This window comes from Sabethes cyaneus, chromosome 2, assembly GCF_943734655.1.
Source record: "Sabethes cyaneus chromosome 2, idSabCyanKW18_F2, whole genome shotgun sequence".
Taxonomy (NCBI): domain Eukaryota; kingdom Metazoa; phylum Arthropoda; class Insecta; order Diptera; family Culicidae; genus Sabethes; species Sabethes cyaneus.
In genome coordinates this window covers 225744921-225758087 of record NC_071354.1, presented here as the reverse complement: position 1 = coordinate 225758087, position 13167 = coordinate 225744921, and positions in this window count along the sequence as shown.

The window sequence follows — 13167 nt, the reverse complement described above, 5'->3', positions numbered from 1 at the left end:
TGTGTTTGGACTTGTGATTGGGCTTGGACTTGGACATGGACTTGGACATGGATTTGACTTGGACTGGGACATGGACTTGCATTTGGACTTGGGTTTGTACTTGGACTTGTGATTGGGCTTGAACTTAAACTTTAGCTTAGACATGACCTTGGAAATGGAAATGGACATGGTCATGGATTTGGGCTTGGACTTAGACTTGGGTTTGTACTTGGACTTCGACTTATGATTGGGCTTGGACTTGGGTTTGGACATGGACATGGAAATAGAAATGGACATGGCCGTGGATTTGGGCTTGAACTTGGGTTTGGACTTAGGAATGGATTTGGACTTCGGATTGGATTTGGACTCGGACTTGTATTTGGGCTTGAACTGGGGCATGGATTTGGATTTGGACTTGGACTTGGACTCGGACTTGAGTTTAGACTTGGATTTGGACATTGACCTGGAATGGGCTTGGACTTGGACTTAGACACGGACTTCGGTTTGGACTTGGACAAGGATTTGAACTTGGACTTGGATTTGTACTTGGACTTGTGATTTGGCTTGCATTTGTGATTGAGCTTGCACTTGGACTTGGGCTTGGATATGGACATGGAAATAGAAATGGACGTGACCATGAATTTAGGCAAGGACTTAGAATTGGGTTTGGACTTGGACTCGGACTTGGGTTTGGACTCGGACTTGGGTTTTGACTTGGACTCGGACTTGGGTTTTGACTTGGACTTTGGATTGGACTTGGACTTGGGTGGGACTTGGGCTTGGATTTGGAATAGGATTTGTAGCTGGTCCTGGATCTGAACTTGGACTAAGATCTAGAGCTGGGCTAAAATTTGGACTTGGACCTTGGCTTTGATTTTGACTTTGACATGAACTTGGATTTGGACTTTGTGAACGACAAAGTCTAGATCTATCCAAGCACCTTATAGCCTCTGTTTTCTTTATAAATTTTGAAATCTGTCATTTCGACGCTGGACCTGGATTTAGACTTGAATTTTGAACATTGTATTTTGGCTTAAACCTGGGCATTGCTTTTGACTTGCATTTTGATTTTGATTTGGAATTGGACTTGAACGTCGGTTCTTGGACTTGGACTTGAACTTCGTCTCTCGGACTTGGACTTAAACTTCGTCTCTTAGACTTGGACTTGGACTAACCTCTTGGACTTGGACGTGAATATCGGCTCCTGGGTTTGAACATAAACCTCAGCTCTTGGAAATGGGATTAAACTCGTTTTTCGGCTTGGGCTTGAACTCGATTCTGGACTTTGGACAACATCTGTAGTGTTTGCTCCAGATCTTAGAATTGTAGTATCTGGAATATAGTGCATAGAACTTTATATAATTACCTACGCATTTTTGCCTCGCCCATGAATCGCACTTTTGCCCCGTCTGTGAATCGCACTTTTGCCCCGCTAGGCGCTTGACGGGGTTTGATCAAATTATGGAAAAGCGAAACATATTTTGTAAATTTTTCTCACCGCACTTTTAAAAGAGATATGTGAGGGATGCAAAACGCTGCTACAATTTTTCAACAAGTAATATCGTCCTGTTTATATCGTATTCGCCGTATAACTCAGCAACTATGCTTCGTAAACAACAAACGTTTCCGATAGATTCAAGTAGTCACATATATTTACCCATTAAATAAAACGTAAATAGTCTAAACCGTTTTTTGAAGATATATTTTTACATCAAGTCAAATGTAATAAATAAGCCTTTAAGTTAATTAACACGTAATTTAATATGATTTGCGATGTTCTATTTATACGCATATCAAAAGATATAAATTTACAGGATTTTTTCGAAGTGTGTTGTAACATGTGACCATGTCCTATAGTAATTGTAAATAAATTATTTTTGAAAAATTGTATTTTGTTTTGTATGTTAGTTGTTAGTTTTTAAGATAAAATTCCCTATCAAGACGCCGCGGTTACCAATGGCTCCAACGCACGGATCGACCGGGAGCAAGGAGTCATGTAACGCTTGGGAGTTTTATATAAGCCTGCTAGAGGACGTTGCTAGCGGATTGAAGAGAAGCCGGGGCTTTTTTTGGTGTGAGAGTCGAAGCGATCAGACGTGTCTCTGCTGTACGGTGCTATTCCGTGATCCCATGTGGTCATCCGATTAAAAGCGAAAACAAAATTAAACGTCGATCCACCATTCCGGGGGTAATCCGCGTGGCCGTCGATTGTCGTGAAGTAACCGAGTGTTCTAAAAAACAAACCGACGTGCATATTCTATTGGAAGAGGTCTTAAATTCTATTTTTGGGCGAGGCGATCGGATTAAGTCTAGCTACCAAATCAATGAGCCGCGGGTGGAATCCCGCCTCGTCAGTATCTAGTCTGGTAGATATCCGTGCGTAAATCCGGAGGAGTGCGGTTTATACACCACGTGGTAGTGCCTTCCGTACACGGGCTCGAGTGGAACCCGTACGTCCACGATACAACAAGTGCGCGAAAAATTGTTAAGATCACCCGAGGCACGGACCCCTCCAGTCTCCAAGCTTCGATCTAGGCCTAGGAACCGAAGAACGTCCGGGGAAAATGTAACCCAATTAAAATCGGTAGATTAGGCTGGGATTAAATGGTAAGTCTAAAGGCTCGAGTCTAGTCGTAAATGAACTCCTACTTATAGTGTATCTAAGTACCATTTTCGCTTGAACTTCCTCTTGTCGCTTTCAGGTCGACCGTTTGTCCATCGATCAGTATTCCGTAATCCGCACCGGGGTATAGACGGAATTACATTCCATGGGAACCGAAGTGACGCCATTGGCGTTGTACGATTGTTTGGTTGAATAAGAATAGGTTACAGAAGGCAATCACACTTGCGCTGCTCCAAGAAAGGCAGTATAACCTTTTCTGGAGGCACTTCCTTTGATAAGTTTTCTGGTTAGTGGTTACTGGTCACAAAAGTTTCTGAAGTTTTGAAGCCTTTTTTTATTTTCAGATTTTTCGGGGCACTTGGATGATCGGCATGTTGATCGGTCGAGGTGTAAAATTCGTTTATAGGAATTTGTCTGAAAATGACCTTGCAGTGCGCTTCATCATCCGTAACGATAAAATAGTATTTTGACAGTAAAATCTTGTAAAGGGAGCTAGGATCAGCATTTGGTCAAACAAGAGGGCCTGTAAATAAATTGAATTTGAATTAAAAAATCCCTGCTACAAAAAAAATATTCTGCTATGCTTCCGGTTGACTGAATCCGAATTGTCGCTATCAGATAACTACAGCCATCAGATTTTATACAGCCAAATTATCCAGTTTGTTCGTCGCAGAATTAAATTGCTTCTGCTTTTTTTGGGTGTTTTTCAGATTCTGCTTGACGATGGTCCAGCATTTGTCGATTAAGCAGGGCTCTAGCATGTTAGGAGGGTTCTTGTTTCTTGTTTGGCCAATTCGGCCAAAACAGCACGGAACAATGATATTGCTTCAAGACAAACAGCTGACATTTTTCCATATACTCGTACACGTAAATTTTCTGAATAATGGTTTAGGTTGTAATGCAAAAGTTGCTGTTTAGACCGATCGCCTGCCAAACCAGATATTTCCTAGGGCGTAGCCAGAAAATATTCTTAGGGGGATCTGGTATCTGAAAAAAATCTGGTATAATCTAACTTGAATAAGTTAAGTCAAAAAAATTAAAATTTATTTTGGTCAAAAGCATTTTCAGTCGAAATTGAAAATAAACTAAAACTAAATATTCTCCAAAAAAATTGAACTCAGGAAGTTAAATGAAAATAAATGTAAAATGGTTTGTATAGTTTCAACCGGGAATGCTGAAAGTTTAATTTGCGTTTACTGTTAGCTAGAAAGTTGAAGTTGGATGAGGATAAACTGACCTGCTTATATTATTTATTAATTTAATATAAATAATAGATAATATATTGCCAGAATTCGTACCCAGTGCATTTGTTAACGAGTTTCGTTGGAATGGTAGTAGCTTAAGATTGGGCTTGGGCTTAGGCTAGGCTTAGAATTGGACTTCAATTGGTTTTAGAATTAGACTTAGACGTGGACATAACCTTGGCTATGTAATTAATGGTCAATCTTCATTCTTCCAGCCAGGCGCATGGTGTAGGGATGCCTTTCCAGCAACGATATCTAAGCCGGATTGCCAATGGAGCGGTCCAACTTAGATCGAGAAGGAACAGCTAAGCTACTAAGCTAAGATTGGTAATACTTAAAATAGTCAATAGCAAAAAGTTTGACTATGACAGTTTCAATTAAAAATTTGACATTTTTTTCTTGAATGGACCCATCACTGCGAACAGTATAGTTGATATATTGTGATCTATTGTGCTCATGTGGCTGATATAACCTGCACTGCATTTCTTTTTGCTATAGCGCTATTGAGTGAGTGGTATGTTTGTTAGTAATTTTATGCGTGCTTGTGTCTATTTTGGCTTTACTCAGCATGAAGGAATGGGCCATGAGGGGCCTGAGAATAAACTGAGCTAAAATTCGAACCCACGACCACTCGCTTGTTAAAGCAGACACGGTAACCTTGCGGCTACTGAGCTCCACTATAAAAATTGTCATAGGCGGTCGGTTGTTAGATTAACTGCAAAAACACTTTTAGAATGTCAATTCTGTTGTTTGATGTTTAGTTACAATGTGAAAAATATGAGAACTTATTGCCCAATAGTAACCACATAATTGTGTTTGTAGTAGTGTGGTAGATCTTCTCGGGTATTGCTTAGAATGGAGAAGGTGAGTTGGAATTTGTAAGCCTTTTGGAAAAGAGGAGAAAGAGAAAAAAGTGAGAGCAAGAGAGAAGAGAAAGAATAAAGAGAGAAAAAGTAAAGCGAGAAAAGTGAAGAAGTAAAGAAAGATAAAGAGAAAAAAAGAGAAAAGAGAAAAAGTAAAGAGAGAAAAGGAGAGAAAGAGATAGAAAGAGAGAGAAAACAATACCGAATAACTGTAAACGTTTTGTTAGGAAATTTTCTGAATTGGTCCGCTCTGAAAACTACCAATGAATGACAACATATTTCATAATCCAACATGATAAAAATAAGTTAAACCGAATTTGAAACAAAATGGAAAATTTAAAGTCTGCAAACTTCTTCTTTCTTCGACATTTAACATGCATAAATATTGTTTATTTTGAAGTATCTTATTTATAAAAATCAGTGCATCAGTTTTTGGTGACTTACAATCCATGATCTAATCTTGCTTCAGCTTTTACTATTCGGTAAATAAAGGTACCTGCCATTCAGCATGCGAAAACAAATCTCGAATTTGTTCAATTTTATTTTTACCGAACGACGACGTGCGAATGTCTTTGCGCCATGTAGACGATCATTTAGCGAATTGAGAGATGGGTACCTACGTTTTGGTTGCAAATCGTATAACATTTTATTGTTTTCTGAGTCCTGAGACGCCGGCCGGCCAAAGATCGTGGGGCTCGTCAGCGTTGTCGCCCCCAGCAAGCTGGCGCGGCGCGGCTGAACGGCTGGCTAGGACGTAGGCTAGCAGTCTCTCGAAACTGAAGGGTATTGTTGTTTACTGTCCACCGCGCCGATCGCAAAGTGGGTGTTGACTGTACGGATGTGTTAGGTTTTTCTGACCGCTGCCTGCGCTGCAATTGTCTTATCCGCAATTTTCATCATCATGATGGATCGGTAGAAGAGGAGCGACGGTTGTTAAAAATAAACCGATTATAGTCGATTTTGAATACTTTGTAGTGAAAAAAAAACACGAATATGTTTACCAAAATTTGTTGCGACGAGACGCTCAACATCAACAAACCGAAATTATTTTCTGTCAACATTCAAGGTTAATTTAATCCAAACACATTTTCATTGTTAGCACATTGTAATGAGGCAACTTTTTCTCTCACTGCATTGTTATTACTCTTCAAATGAAGGTGACATTTTAAACACCGGCTAAGCCGGTGTTTGAAAGTCCATCTTTCATCTTCGCAATTGTTGCTTTGGACAGATTTCTTTCAATCAAAGGCATTATTTTTACTATAAACAAGCAAATGCTGTCGTCACCTATTGCAATCTGTTCCAACGAGATGTTCGGTTGTAATTTTCCAAAACCACGGCATTGTAAGTGGTCGAAGCAAAAAAAAACACAAGGAAAATTGCTTTTCTTTCACTAGGTATGAGAGTTTGGAGCTTCATTATTCTGAATCATTTACACCATCGTCCACCGAATGGGTCACGCATCGGCTACAGTTTTTCCACGCTCGCTCCGCTACGGCAGATGATGCTAAGAATAGCGACCGACTTTTCTTCTCCATCTGGCAGTTTCCCCCCGGATGGTAATAATCCCGCATGTGAAAAACTGTTCCGCTTGCCGTTAGGATTTAAACGTGAATGGTAATCGAGCACCACGGCTAGCTAGCGTGGCGTGGCGTGGGTATAATTTGTAGAAACTCATGTCTTTCGACAGTCGACAGGTCACACACGGACATGGCTCTGCTCTAGGGCGGCGGAGAAAACCAACAAATGATTCAATTTTTTTTTGGCAAGACAATTGTTTATTTTGCGACGCCAGCCAGGAGTTGCGGTTTCGCTGGAAGCAACTCGGAGAAGTTTGCATGTTGAGTCAGTTGCATGCTGCATTTCAGGGGTTTGTGTGATAGGTAGATGTAGCCGGAAAAAATCGGTGTACAATTTGTATACATTTTAGTTTTTTGAACAACTGTGTATAATTTTCGTTGCTAAATTGTGTTTTTTACTGCGGCAGTTTGATCGTGAATCAACCACGCAGACGGGCGGTGTAAACATCGCGCCCGCTGTGAGGAAAAACAACTGCAGCGGTCGAGCGCGAATCCCTTCGCTAGATAGATATTTCGGACACCGTTTTCTGCAATGATGTATTTCTAGTTAACCGTAGCTGCGTCACCGTAGGACTTAACCCGTGTTCTCTGTGCATGGTAGCCAGTAGCGGCCCACTTTGAGAATCTGACACCAATGGCGCTGCAGCAGCCGGATCTGGTGGCAGAAAATTGCGCTTACATTGAGGATAATTTAAGTGGCCAGTGCACTCTTGGGGCAGGAAAGCAGCATGCAATTCATCAGGGCAGGATTTCACTACTCCTACGGTTCATGTGACGGGGGAAAAACACTGATCTGACGATGCAGCGCAGACCGGTTGGTATAATTACTCTGCATGGAGGGATTCCTTTGTTGACTTTGACTGTCCGGAATGCTGCGAGACACCGATTCCAAGGGTGCACCTTGCTTGTGTGAATTGAAGTTTATGAACGAGAAATGTTCGATGGAGAAAATAGGTTTAAATAATTACTGGTGAAGTACAAGTTAATCATGCGATACTCTACAACACTAGTTTGTTTACGTGATTCTTCAGGCCCCAACGGTCATTGAAACCATTCAGTTTAGATTAACGAAAATTATGAGTATTAATTGTGCTCATTACTTCAGTAGTAAAAATAATTATAAAAGCGAACAATAATGTTGCAGTTCGACTAGAATAGACTCAAACCATGCCAGCAACTTGAAAATGGCACCAAAATAGCATCTGTTTGTTGAATAAAAACAAGCGTTAAATTATCGGTAAGATTACTGGCGGATTAAATTAAATTAGAGACTGTCTGCAGGGGACAAGTTTCGACAGTTTAATGAGTGCCGCCTTTCCGCCAATCCATCCCCAGTAAGGGAGGTGGGCACAATCGAGAAAAGAATAACATGATGGGCTTTATAATGAACAACACTAAGTAGTTCTAACCTTGGCCGGTTGTTTGGTGCCGGTAGGCAAATCATTTGGCAAACGGGTGAAACGATATCGTCGATTTTTCGAGAAACATCTGTGTCGACGATAATTTTTGGCGGGTGAAATTTTTACGACGTGTTAATTTCGTTAGCATTTCACCTAACACGGCTTTCTGCCGCATGATGGTGGCCAATCGGTTCGAACGAATCAGTTTATGCAGCTTATTTCACACGGATTTTATGAGGAGTGTAGGAATCTAGTGCTGAAATTCTTATTTCAAGTTAAATGCACACGCCACAAGTTTTAATATATTCAATTACTCAACTAATTTCGACATTCTCACAATTCTGAGCGTAGTGAAATAAATTGAAATTATAACCATTCTGTTAGAGTATATTTTTACAAAATTTATGAACAACTTTCTATTTTCGTTATGAAAAGTTATTTTCGACCGTCTTAGCAGGATCTTCTGTTTTCCCGTTAATTGTGTTTATTATCAAAAAAACAGAACCTACTAGAAATATCTCATTGTTGACATAAACAAAAGATACAAGCATCTCTTAAGCACCAAAGAAACCCCCAAAGCGGATCAATCCGATTGCTAAGCGGAAGGAGGCGCTCGGTTGGTTGTCAATCTTGGGTGAAGAGTGTCAAACAATCAAACGACTGCACCTATGATGCGACCCAACGCGACTGTTGGCGGCTGACTGTGTAAAAGTTTTATTTTTATCTGAAGTAGAAAAAAATATGTTTTGAATTCCACGCGGTTTCCACTGACGCCACCGACGCCACTGAATCTCATAATCGACAATTAAAAAGGTCACTTTTAGAATGAACGAATGTCTGCATACCTATGCAATTTTTTGCTATTTGTGACGGAATTGAAAAAATGTGGTTCCGATTGTTGTGGGGAAAGCTATTTTCGATGTTAATAGGTTTCTATTTTTCGGTGAAACAAGCTAAGAATAACATTGTTGAATTGTACATATTTAACCAGGTCTATTTTAGATGTATTCGAAATCGAATTGAATGTTTCTTCTTCTAGCAGTTTGAAGCCAGGGCGGCTACTGCTATATCAAGAACTTGAATCTGGTCGAGCCATCTAGCATATAGGACCCCTCTATTTCTAATACATGGAGGGGTACTTGAAGAGAACAGATTTCACTGCCAAAGCGCTTCCACTGGTAGGTATCCTTGCGACTCGGCCGGCCCATCGTAGTTTCCCGACTTTCACCAGGTGTACGATGGGAATCTCTCCAAGTAGTGCCAAAATATAGTCTTAAGTCTGTACCCCCCGTTTAATCAACGTTTTGTACATCGTCTTTTCGATCGAACCGTCTTGTGGAAGGAAAAGCAGTCCCGAATTCCAGCTTGTCGTTGGTTTTACTTGGATTATTGTCGGTAGCGGCGTCCCTCTCGTTTCGATGCCTAGTCGCTAGGTCACACCTTCAATAGCGATGCTGACTAATATACACCCCAATCCATCCCGTTGCCGCAACTCCCTGTGCGATTCGGAGGAACTCATGTGTACCCGAAACACGTACGTAACACACCACTCGCTCCTGGGTAACTTTATTCAGCCACGCCAGTTTGTCCGGAAACCGTTCTTGTGCATTATCAGTCATACCTGTTCGCGCATGACTGTATCGTATGCTGCATTGAATTCTACGAAAATATAATGCATTTACTCCCGACATTTCTGGAAGATTTGTCGGTGAGTAAAAATATGATCCGTAGTAGTACGGGCTCCGTAAAGTCCGCTTAATACTTCCCTACCAATTCTTTTGCCATTGTGGAAAGACGATGTAACAAAATCTGGGAGAGCACCTTGCAAGCGGCATTGATCAGCGTAATGCTGCAGTAATTATAGCAAGCAAGCCGATCCCCCTTTTTATAATTGGGACAAACCACACCTTCCATCCATTCCTCTTATAGCTTCTCCTCTTCCCAAATCCTTGAAATTACCCGGTGAAGTGCCGTTGCTAGTGGTTCTTTACCATTTGTGAAGAGTTCTGCCGAGAGTCGGCCCTTGCCGGTAACTCTATTATTCTTCTACTGAAGGATTTCTCTCTTCAAGATCTGGAACCGGCAAGCTATTATCGTTTGTAGACACTCTTAGGTTAATTTCACTTTCGTTATATCGCCATTGAGATCGAAGAACTGCTTCCAGCAATCGACTTTCTGGCGCTCGCAGGTTTCCCAACTCGTCCCTACACAGGCTACAGAATGTATCATTTTCAAGATTGGAACACCTTCTCATAGAACTTGCACGTCTCATTAACCGTGAATCGTTATTCTAACTCTTCACGACCTCTGTGCTCCTGTTGGTGCTTTCTTCTTCTTATAATCGTAGTCAACTTATTCCGCGCCCGTCGATATTTAGAAAAATTCTCCCTTGTGGCCATACTTAGATAGCTTTTCCAAGCTGTTTTTTCTCTCTCCATCGCTTCCTCGTCAAACAAGTCATTTTATACACTCAAGGTTTCATCCTCTAGCACCCCGTTTGCGACCCTGTTGACAACCGAGCGTATCCTGCTGCATCCGTCTTCGAGGGTTGAAGCACCTAGTTCCACAGAGGAACGTGTAGTCTCATCCGATAGGCGCGCGTAGTACTTGACAGCTTGCGGGTTAACTGTTTGCGAAATGTGCCAAATTGCCGTGAAGGATGGCTTTGTCGTGATACCGTCTATAGTTTTGAGCGCGCAGGTGCTACTAAGCAGTGCTAGGCTATAACCCGAGTTGCCGAGTTATTATCCGCAACCCCTAGGAAGCGTATGTTGGAGTGATCGAGAAAAACCGGCCATCGATGAGAGTATGGTCGATTTGTCAGGTGAGCTCCAGGTGGCTTTGTGGATTTCTTTGCGGGAAAAGAAAGTGCTTCTGATCGCCAGGCATCGGGAAGCTGCAAAGTTGATGCATCACTGGCCGTTACCGTTCGTGTTGGTGTGCAGGTTATGGGGAGTATTGCGAAGCCCGCACTCAAAAATGCAAGTTCTTGGGTTATATGCGTCTTGAACCTTCTTTATCGACAGACTTCGCAGTCGGTTGTTAGAGTACAGGATAATTACGGGACTAGTACAACGATCCCACTGACTCTAGTAGCACCGCCCAGCCGCCATTCGAACACACAACGACTGGCTAGTTAGATCAGCATCGTACCTCAAAGCAAACTCGGCGCTAAAAAACCCGCACTCGTGTGATCTAATTTTCTCATACGTGCGTACTCATTCTGACGAACAAACTGGAATGAGTTTCTTTTTTGAACGCCATTTTTTTCATGTACTGCGACGAGTCTTTGCGAGTGTGTATCTGGCTATCAGCCACAGTCGCTGCTTTCGCTCGTCATTGCCACTCGAGCGGTTGATATCGATCGCTCGTGAGGCCCGCACTCTGATTTCCATATGTAAGCGAGGGTGTAAAAAAAAGCTGAAAAGAAAGAATAAAGCAAAAGACGCTACAAGGCAGTGCCCACGCGAGTGTGTAGGTAGCAGAATGTATACAGCATCAACGATTGTTTGTCGTACGCAAGCGCCAGTGGAGTAAGCATTGGGTGATATAATTTTCGCTCGATTTGCAACATTGGATACGGGATTTACCTTTCTGTTTTTAGTCACCGTAACGTTGTTATTAATGTTCGTTGTTGATTTTTCTCGGTGAACTAAAAACTCTTTTTTTCCTTCTGCGTAACGTTTCAGGTTAGAACGCTTCACCGTACGTATTTTACCGAGAAAATCAACAAAATACATTAATTGGTCTATAATCGCTTCTCTGCCGACCGAAGCGTTTCTCCAATGGCGAACAACTATAATGCGTTGCCTCCACACAGCACCGCAGCACACAGAGCATTACTTTCTTGCCGTTGAGGCTACCTTCGTGTGGACAGTGCACGTTTATGATGGTGTAGTTGAAGGAACGGTCTTTTATCCACGACATACACATCCTCTCGTTGCCTTCCAGTCCTTCACGATCCTGCACTCAGCTCATCACCTCAAACCCTTTCCCAGCTTGTTGATCGCTCCAACGTTCTAATAAAATTAAGTCTATCCCGAACGGATCCTTCACATCTTCTCGGGGTTTGCGACAGATCGCCTGCAATGTCACGATGCCGACTTTCAGGGTTCTAGCTGTTCGAGCTGGACCTCGTCGCCACTCACGAAATTAGCAAATTTAGCAAAGCTCCAGTTTTCCGTTTTCCACACATTCTGTCGCTCAAGGCTGACAAGACTATTCCTCGTTGCTACACTGAGCGTTCGCATGAGTGCCTCCTTCCCTGTCAGTATATGACCTTATGTTTCCGCCAGGGTTGTTACCCGACCTTTACTAACTATGGGACCAAGCGAGACTACCCATTGCAGGTTTACTATAGTTATTCGTTAACATTGAACATCACACAATAGGGCTTTTGCTACACACACATGCAAGACGTCTGTTACGCACACATTGCATCTTTTCCTATTCGATGCAGCAAAAACGCGTTGGATAAAATGATCGTTTTTTCTGAAACTATTTATCCATTCAAAACAATTAATGTTTAAATCAACCAAGAAATGTACCTCGATATACATGTTTACATTTAGCAACTAATATTTCAGTGAATTAGCATTAAATCGGTGACCCAAAAATACGGCTTTCGGGTGCAGCATGCCGCATAGCCCAAGTTCGAAATAACTAAATGTAGCTTTGATTTTAGTATAATTTATTGTTTTCTTGTTCGAAAGTAATCGCTGGCTATCGATATTTGTTCAGTTTTATCCCGCTAACATAGTTAATAATTACAGTTTTGATCATTTCTACCGCGTTTTAGCTGGTTTGTTGAAAATAGATTTGTTATTTAGTAAACAGATATATTACCTTGCCATACATATAACACAAACAGTAATTTCTGTTAATTAAAATAAGGAATTAAATTATTTAAAAAATCTCGCCCTTCCCATCCCGTATAGTTTATATGGAGCTGTCACTTTTGCCTGCCCAACAGCTCTCCAATACTTATGCACTCTGCAAACACCCTATAGTTTCCCTTCGCATTAGCATATATTTATACTTGTGCGGTACATTATCGAGATGACACATACACTAGCGCATTCGTCTGAACTGGGCTCTTCGGTTTTCTTGCAAGGAACATCTGCCTCTTCTTTCGCAGGCAGTCCAACAGGTAAGACGTGGTGGCAGTCTCCGGCGTCTTCGAGTAAATTTAGTGGCAGCAGCTTGGGCATTCCACGCTAAGATTGTACGAATTCCGGCTGGTACCACGAGGAAGTAGGGACAAGAAATACTGGATTAGAGGGTAAGGACCACCGTTGGGTCTATTTTATACCTATAGCTATATGTGATACCGGCGACGTCCTGCCAGCCTTCCACCAACGTTTACGAACGTTTACTCTTTCAAATATTATTTCAGCATATAGGAGTGTTTTTATTTTCTGATAATTTCTCCAGAAATGTCGGGAGTACAACGTACCAACGTATAATATTTTCAAAGCA